Genomic DNA, 9,621 nt, shown 5'->3' with positions numbered 1-9,621 from the left:
GGGGGGCCAGGCTGGCAGCCACTGGAGGTTTTCGGAGGACAGTTTCCCCAGATTGGTCAGGGGGACAGGAAGCTGACCCCAGGAGAATGGTCTCCATCCCTGGGCAGGACGGCCACAGGGGGAGGCCAGGCCGGAAGGTGGCCCTCCACTCAGCTCCTGCCTGCTGCCGAGGCCCCGGCCCCAGCGGAGCAAAGATGTGGGCTGGATGGAGAGGAGCCTGTGGTGGTTCCTGGTGTATTTGGGCCCTGGGGGGCGGTGAGAGGCCCGCGGCTGGGGAGCCTAGGAGGCGGTGGGTCCCCCGCAAAGAGTCCTGTGGGGGGTGTGAACATCCCCAGGCCTGCAGAGGTAACTTGTAAGCCAGAGGCCAGGTGGGTCGTGGGACCTCCACAGACACCCCCCCACACACAGGGACCGGTCCGCGGCAGCCCGGTGGGCTCCTGGACAGTCAGCACCCTGGTCTCTTGTCCGGGTTACCCCTTCGGGGTGTAAGGTTGACCCATGGCCCTCGTGGGTCCCGGGGGTCTGGGAGAGTCGAGTGTGTAGGAAGAAAGATGACGTGGGGTGTCCCCACAGGGCTGAGCTCTGGTACCTTTGGGATAAGGTGATAGGAGAAGTGCCCCAAATGGTCGCCAGCGTGAGACCCAAGAGTTGCCCCTCACGCTCAGCCAGGCCTGGCCACATCCAGCCACCCGCTAGGGGACAGGAACCAGGACCCCGGTCATTTCCCCTGTTCACTCGGTGCACCCACGATGGCCAAAGGCTCCAGGAGCCTATGGGGAGGGCACTGCTTCCCCCTGGTCTGGGACCGAGGACACCTGGGAGGGGCATTGGCGGTCACAGACCAGGTGTTCTCAGGTGACCCGAGGGTCCCCTTGGCTTCTAACCCCTGCCGGGGGTCGCCTGGCCGGAGCCGTGCTGGGGGAGTCGGAGGGACCCTGTCCCTGGAGCCCCGAACCCCTCTGCAGCATGCCCAGCTTGCCCTCTGAGGACCTCCACTGTCCACCTGTTTCCTGCCATCCGCCTTAGGGATGGACGGTGCCGTCCCCATGGCCTGTGGGAGTCAGGGCTGAGAGGGCCCGAGTCACCACCGTGAGGCCACCAGCTGGTCCCTGCAGAGGGTGGCAGCCTCTGCCTTGGAGCCCACTCTTCCCGAAGAGCTCTGTGCGACAGGCTACCTCAAGCGTCCCTGACTTTTCTCTGGTTCCCGTCTGCGTCACCCTAGGACTCTGAGCCCCGCGGTCCCTCCCCGTCTCCATCCTGTAGGCTCGGCCTGGGCTCCCTGTGCCCCAGCCGCAGGGCCTGCGGTGCGTTTCCTGCCGTGGGTGCCGTCGTTTCACAGCTCACCACCGTCCCCTGGCACAGGGCAGGGCAGGCCTGGGATCAGTGCCCGGGGGGCCCCACGGGCCAGCTGGCGTAGGCTGGGGAGTACATGACCTGGCGGACTGGGGTAGCTTGGGGGAGGCACAGGTTAGGTCAGGAGAAGATGGGGCCGTCGTTGGCCTGAGGCTCGGCGGCCCCTCCCAACCGGCCACCCCACCCTCTCCCCGTGGGGGTCTGGGCCCTGCCTGACCCCCTTGCCTTGCAGACGAAACAAACAAGAGCCGTGAAAGGTGTTGACAGGAATGCTCTCTAAGCCACCCCCACCCCCAGCAGAAGGGGAGGGTCCCCTTCCTCAGGGCAGGAATGCTGTGAGGCAGCATGCTAGACATGTTTTTACGTCTTGGGTCTGAACAAAGTCAACTTTGGGGCGACACAAAAGCCACCGAACACACATTTATTGAGTGCTTACTAAGCGCCTAACCCCTTCCCACAGCTGGGCTCTGAGTCCCAGGAGACCCGCTGCTTCAGGGGACAATCTCCGACACCGGGGCCTCAGGTCACCCGCACACTTCCGTTCCACTTGGCCGCAGATCAGGGGATCCCACGGCCCCCCGCTTGGGTTCGTTAATTTGCCAGAAGGGCTCACAGAACCCAGGCAAACGGTTTACTTGCTAGATCTCCGGTTTATGGTCAAGGCTGTACCACAGGAAGACCGGCCGGGGAGACGCACAGGGAAAGGTGGGGGGGGGGGAGGAGCGAGACACCCCCCCCCCACTTCTGGGTGTGCCACGCTCGGCACAGCTCCCTGTGCGCACCTGCCCGAATCCTGTGGTCCAGGGACCGTCCCTGCACCACAGGGATGCATCCTTATCTCAGTCCCCAGCCCTTCCCACCTCCCCAGAGGAGGGCTGCGAGTTCCAAGTTGCTAATGAAGCCTTGGCCTTTCTATCTGGTGACCGGCCTTCATCCTGAAGCTCTCCAGGAGCCCACCCAGCGTCACCACGTTAGAACAAAAGACATGGGGCGCCCGGGTGGCTCAGTCGGTTAAGCGTCGGACTCCGGCTCAGGTCATGATCTCGAGGTTCGTGAGTCTGAGCGCCTCGGCGGCCTCTGTGCTGACAGCTCGGAGCCTGGAGCCGGCTTTGGATTCTGTGTCTCCCTCTCTCTCTGCCCCTCCCCTGCTCACGCTCTGTCTCTGTCTCAAAAATAAATACACATTAAAAAAAATAATAATAATAAAAGACACTTCTGCCACCCAGGAAATTCCAGGGGATTTGAGTCCTGTGTCAGGATCCAAGGTCAAAGACCAAATATTAGAGCGAGCACCCCTATCACTCAGGAAATCACAGAGGTTTGGGGAGCTCTGCCTTAGGAACCATGGGCAGAGACCAGATATGTATTTTTTACTGTGTCACAGGGTCTCACAGCCCCGGAACCCCTCAGCCTGGTGACTAAGTGAGGTCCTTGAGCGTCCCCCTTCCTGCTGCCCTTGACCTGAAAGGGACCCTCAGCATGGACAAGGCACCAAACCCGGTAACCTCGTTTCTAGCCTTCACCGCCTCCATCATTTTCAGTTTCTAAGCCCCCATCCCCACTTCACACACACCCACACACACACACACACACACACACACAGCACTACTAGCTTCGGGATGAAACCCAGCCCTCCAGACGCAGACCTGGCTGATCCAAGGACACCCTTGCTGAGCCCCCTGCACCTGCCAGGCGGGGTGACGTCCAGCCCTCGGTCTGTGGAGCCTGCCACTGCCCTGTCTCCTCTGCCGCGTCCGTGTATCTGATGGAGACTGGCAGGTGGACAGAGGCAGCGGAAAGCTTCACAGGGAAAGAGGCCGCTGGCTGGAGGCTGTGGACCCAGAGAAGCTGGGAGTGACTGACCGGAAGCGGTGCCCTGTGTGTCTGGACCGGACAGAGCGGGGTTTCCCTGTGGTCCTGAGTTAGACGCAGGAGCAGGAGATAGAGACGCTTCGGTCGCCGGCTGGGTCCTGACCATCCAGGCGGACAGCTGCACGTGGGTGCTTGGGCTTCCCAAGGGGACAGTGGCTGCAGGACAGTGGCCAGAGCCATCATGTGGGCCGGCCACTCTCCCTTCTGACTTTCCTCCTCTCCAAAGTGACATGCCCACCCCTGCCACCCGGTGCCCAGGACATGCCCAAGCACGTGGCAGGGACCCGCAGGGATGGGGGAGGTACACAAGGAATGAAAATGCCATACAGAGGGCCGCTAAGTCACCTCTGGGCTCTGGCCCCAGCAGCCGGCTGCATGGTTTTCTAGAACCTTGATTACGCCCCGCCCCAGAACAATCACCTATAAGCCTGAGAAAGAGAAGAACGGCACTCAAAGTCCAGGGCAAAAATATGCAAACTGCCTCAGGTCAGGCCAGGGGCAGCCGAGGAAAGGGCTATGAGGTGGAGTGGACAACGGTCCCTGCGGGCAGGGTGGGAGCGGGAGGAGGGACAGAAGGTGGAGGCAGGGGCCAGGCTGGGGGCAAGAGCAGACCTGGGTGTGTCCGGGGAGACAGATGTGGGCATCCAGCTGTGCCTGGGGGGGGGGGGGCAGGTCTCCTCTTTCCAGTGCTGTTTTGTGAAGATGCTCCTCTGGGGACCCGAGGAAGCAGAGGGGCGTGTGCTGGCTTTGGCCTGGGTCACCTCCCTCTCAGGCCCGCTCTCTCTCATCGCCCCCCTGCCCACCCTCCTGCCCCCCAGGGACCCTGCTGCCTGCCTCCCCAGTGCCCCTCTGCACCACTCCCCAGAGACGAATCCGTAATAAATTATCAGCCATGACTGCTATGAGGGTGCTGGGCACCCCAAGGGCCACACGGGAGTCTCCACCTGCAGCCATGGGACCAAAGGGCATGCGCTGGGCTCCCCCGGAGCACTAGTTCCAATCCCAGTTCCGCGACTTACCATGTGACCTCGGGCAAGTTACTTAACCTCTCTGGGCCTGTCTGTACAATAGGAATCAGAACACAGCTCCCTCAAGGGCTGGCAGAAAGGTGAAATGAGTTACCAGAGGGGCTCCTGGGTGGCTCCATCCATTAAGCGTCCGACTCTTGATTTCAACTCAGGTCATGATCTCACTGTTCGTGAGATTGAGCCCAGCTTGGGGCACTGTGCTGTCAGTGCAGAGCTTGCTTGGGATTCTCTATCTGTCTGCCCCTCCCCTACTCGCTCTCTGTCTCTTTCTCTCTCTCTCAAAAATAACTAAACATTAAAAAAAAAAAAAAAGATGAAATAAGGGGCACCTGGGTGGCTCAGTCCATTAAGTAACCCACTGTTTTTTTTTTTTTTCTGCTCAGGTCTGATCTCACAGTTTGTGGGTTCAAGCCCCACATCAGCCTCGGTGCTGGGACATGAGATCTCTCTCTCCCTCTCTCTGTGACCCTCTGCCGCTCTCTCTCTATCTTTTTCTCTCAAAATAAATAAACATTAAATAGAAAACGAAAAGAGGTACTAGATCTTAACATAAAATAAGAAATCAGCAGAAACCAAGCAGTGCCTGGCGCCTTCCCTGTCTCCCCTCATGACTTGGTCCACCCACCCCATCACCTGATCCGCCCACCCCATCCCCACCGAGCTACAATGGCATCGTCTCCTTCCGTCCCACAACATAGGCTCCAGAAGGGCAGAGATCTGTGTCTGTTTGGTTCCCTCTTCTTTCCTCGGTGCCCGGCCCAAGCAGGCGCTCCATAAATACAGTGAATGAGTAAATCAATGAATGAAGGAGGTTGGAGTAGTTACCTATTGCTACATAACAAATTACCACGAAATTAGAGGCGTAGCACAAGATAAATTTATTATCTTGCAATTCCGTGGCCCAGGTGGGCAGGAGGCATGGGGAACGGTTTTGTGTTCGGGTGGGAGGTTTGGGAAATAGGCTGCAGTGATGGCTGAACAGCATCGTGAACGTGAGCAGTGCCCCTGAAACATACACTGAAATACTGCTGAAATGCTCCAAAGGATTCTCCTTAATTTTGTGTGTGTAGGTCTCAGCAGTTTAACAGACAGATGAAATCATCATCTGGTAAACGTTTCACATAGAAGAGAAATTTACAAAGCAAACTGTAAAGTAAAAGCCATCTTTCTCTCCTGCTGGCCCCAATTATATTTCTCATTTCCGGTGGCTTGGACCTTGTTCCTCCAACGTTTACAGACTATGGACAATCCAATGTGGGCGTATTAGTCCCCTGGAGTCGCTGTCACGAAGGATCACAAACTGTGCGACTTAACAACATTTTATTCTCTCACAGTTCTCCAATTCAAAGTCCCTCCGCAGGCTCTAGGGGAGGTTCCCATCTGGCCTGGCCGCTTCCACACGCTGGAGGCTCCTGGCACGCGTTGGCTGGCGGGTGCATCAGGCCAGTCTCTGCCTGCATTGTCGCACAGCCCCACTGTGTGTCTGTGCCCCCATCTCCCTTTCTGGCCCCCCCAAGGCCCTGTGCTGTTGGTGCAGAGCCCACATCGGGGCTCGAACTCACAAACCACGAGATCACGACCCGAGCCGAAATCAAGAGTCAGACGCTTAAGCGACTGAATCGCCCAGGCGCGCCCTCAGCCCAGTTTTCCCTAATGTTACAGACTAACATAGTCAATATAATTAGCCATTGGAATGAACATTGATATAATCCCTTTAACTAAACTTCCAAACTCCCAGCTCTCAAACTTACTAGAACGTCACCAGATTTCCCACTGATGTCCTTCTCTGGTCCAGGATCTAGTGCATGTTACCAAGGTATTTATTTGTGCTGTCTCCTCAGCCTCCGCTAACCAGTGACAACCAACTAGACTATGTTCACAAGCATTGTCATTTCTTTTTTTTTTTTCTATTGTCGTTGAGAGAGAAAAACAGTGTGCGCAGCAAGGGACAGAGAGGGGCAGAGAGAGGGGGGCAGAGAGAGAGGGGCAGAAAGAGAGAGAGAGACACAGAATCAGAAGCAGGCTTCAGGATCTGAGTGGTCACCACAGAGCCCAATGCTGGGTTTGAACCTGTGAACCGTGAAATCATGACCTAACCCAAAGTCGGATGCTTAGCTCACTGAGCCACCCACGTGCTCCTCAAGCGTTGTAATTTAAGTCATCTGTGTATTAAATCTTACGACCCAGGGGAGCCTGGGGGGCTCAGTCGGTTAAGCATCCGACTTCAGCTCAGGTCATGATCTCATGGTTTGTGAGTTCGAGCCCCGCGTCGGGCTCTGTGCTGACAGCTCAGAGCCTGGAGCCTGCTTCGGATTCTGTGTCTTCCTCTCTCTCTGTCCTCTCCCGCTCACTCTCTCTCTCTCTCTCAAAATAAATAAGACAACATTAAAAAAATATATATGAACCAGGAAATTGAATGATGTGTGGCCTCGTCTGCCAGCTTGTACATCAACAATAGCTTGGCTTGAATTCCAAGCTACTACTAAAAAAAAAAAAAAAAAAAAAGGATCCAAGCTATATTTAAGCCAAGACTGAAACTGAATACTTTGGGAATGAGAACCAGCTCGTGGGAATACGTGTGCCTGAGCTCAAGGCACATTTGTAATTTGATTTTCTACAGCCGCTGGGGTGCACATACCTTCCTGCCTATGTAAAGACAGTGACTTTTTCAGCACTTGTAACATCCGATCGAAAATTGTACATACAGTGGGGCCAGTACCCCTGAGTTCAATGAGTTCAAAGAGGATCATACAAAATATACCAGTGACCTGTTTAAACTGATTTTAGTGTGAAATAGGTAATGAAAATATGCACAAAATGCATGTCTAAAGTCAAGGAACAAAAAATATTCAGGGACACCTGAGTGGCTCAGTCAGTTAAGCTCAGGTCATGATCTCACAGTTGGTGGGTTCGAGCCCTGCATCAGGCTCTGTGCTGACAGCTCAGAGCCTGAAGCCTGCTTCCGATTCTGTGTCTCTTCACTCTCTGCCTCCCCGCCCCCTCACACTCTGTCTCTCTCAAAAATAAACATTAAAAAAAATTTTTTTTAAATATTCCCTATGTTAGACTTTTCATCTTCACGGCTTGTAACTGGGAGTTTGTACCTCTTAATCTCCTTTATTTCATCCATTTCCCCACCCACCTCCCCAGTACAAACCATGTTTGAGGCAGCAATTTTATTTTACTTTATTTTTTTTTTTTACTGTTTATTTTTGAGACAGAGAGAGAGAGAGAGAGAGAGAGAGAGTGTGTGTGAGCGGGGGAGGGGAGAGAGAGAGGGAGAGGGAGACACATAATCAGAAACCTGTTGCAGGCTCTGAGCTGTCAGCACACAATCAGATGCCGGGCTCCAACTCACTAAATGTGACATCATGACCTGAGCGGAAGTTGCAGGCTTAACCCACTGAACCCCCCAGGCGCCTGTAGAGGGAGTAATTTTAATAAAGCTGCCACTTTCTTGATTGTTCATTTCTTCTTTTAGTTTCCTTTTTATTTGAGAGAGGGAGGGGAGAGGGGTAGAGCGTGGGAGAGAGAGAGACAGAGACAGAGACAGAGACAGAGACAGAGAGAGAATGTTAAGCAGGCTCCACACTCAGCAGGAGCCAGACTCAGGCTCCATCCCGCCAGGACCCTGGGCTCATGACCTCAGCAGAAATCAACAGTTGGATGCTTAACCGACTGAACCACGCACAGGCTTTCATTTCATGTTAAATTGACATTTAAATCGCATGCCATAAAATGCACCACTTTTTAATTTGGGGATGTTTATTCTTGAGAGAGAGAGAGAGAGAGGGAGTGCGTGCAAGCAGGGACGGGCGGAGCCAGAGGGGGGACAGAGGATTCAAAATGGGCTCCATGCTGCCAGCAGAGGGCCCCACGCCTGGCTGGAACTCACCAACCCAGAGATCATGACCTGAGCTGACGTCGGAAGCTTAACCAACTGAACCACCAGGGGCCCCCAAATGCACCATTTTAGAGTGGACAATTCTGTGCGCTTTGGTATATTTACAACCATCACTACTTTACAAATGTAGTATATTTACAACCATTTGCAACCATCACCACTCCTTAATTCCAGAACATTTGCATCACACCAGAAAGATACTCCACACCCATTAAAAGTCCACATCTCCTTTCAAGCCTCCCCTAACCCCTCCTGGCACCCACTAATCTCCTTTCTGTCTGGATGGGTTTGCCTATTGTGGACATTTCCTGCGAACGGAACCATACAATGTTTGTCCTTTTGTGTCTGGCAGCTTCTGGGGCCGAATGATGCGGCATCGTGGGCATAGAGGACACTGGCCTATCCGCTCATCCCCTGACGAAGACTTGCGTCACTTCACATTCGTTTCACTGTTATAAATAATTCAAAAAGCCTTGTGGCTAAACCCGTGTCACCTCAGGGTAGGCCAAGGAGTGACAGTGCGATGAAACAACGACAACTAACTCAGACGCCTAAAGAGAAAGCGGGGTAGGATGAAGACCAAACGAAACAGGCCCCGCGCCCTCGCGCACGCGACTCTGTGACCCGGGGCTGAGGCGGCCGGCGGCCGGGAGGGGGCGCGCGCGGCTCGGCGGCTCGGGGCCCGGCGCCTCCCCCGCGTGGGGGGGACACAGCACCCGCTCTCACCCGCCTTCTGCAGGGGTGGGCGCCGGCGATCCCGCGGGGAGGGTTCCCCTGGAGGCACCTGCAGCGCCCCCCATCCCGTTGCATTTCCCCATGACAAGCACCGCCCGGAACCGCCCACGCAACTCCTTGTTCGTACCCCCCGCTTCTCGGCAGGTCCCCCAGACACCCGAGCGCGGGTCTCTGTGGATTCGGGTCCCGGAGACGTCCGGGGTGGAGAACAGGGAGGGGAGCGCGCGGAGAGGGGCAGGGAGGCGGACGACGGGCGGGCCCCACGCGACCTGCACCTGCACCTGCCGGGAGCCGGGAGTGGGGGGAGGGGACCACTTCCAGCAGCAGCTTTAGAGCAACGGGAGGGAGGCGCAGGGGAGCGGGTGTCAGCGCCGCGTGGGGTTTTCTAGAGAGGAGCAGCGTCTTCCCTCTGCAAAGGCTGAGGCCGCGCGGCCGGAAGACGGGGGCTGCGGCCCGGCGAAGGAGAGCGGGCGGACGGAGGGGTCTCCGCGGGGCTGGGGAGGGTCGCGGTGAGCCGAGGGCCCGGGGCGCCGTGCGGGAGTGGAGGCGGGGGCGTCCCCGCGCTGGGCCAGGTGAGGGGACTGGGGCCGCTCCGGCCGTCACTCGCCAAGTGTCTTGGAAAGCAGCGCCCCGGCCCGCAGCTCCCCGCTGTGATCCGGGACCCCACCGCACAGGGTGCTCGGAGAAGGACAAGCGTCCAGGGGCTGTGGGCTGGGTCGGGCGGCTGGA

This window comes from Panthera tigris, chromosome E3 (genome assembly GCF_018350195.1).
Source record: "Panthera tigris isolate Pti1 chromosome E3, P.tigris_Pti1_mat1.1, whole genome shotgun sequence".
Lineage (NCBI taxonomy): Eukaryota > Metazoa > Chordata > Mammalia > Carnivora > Felidae > Panthera > Panthera tigris.
This window is presented reverse-complemented; position numbering follows the sequence as displayed.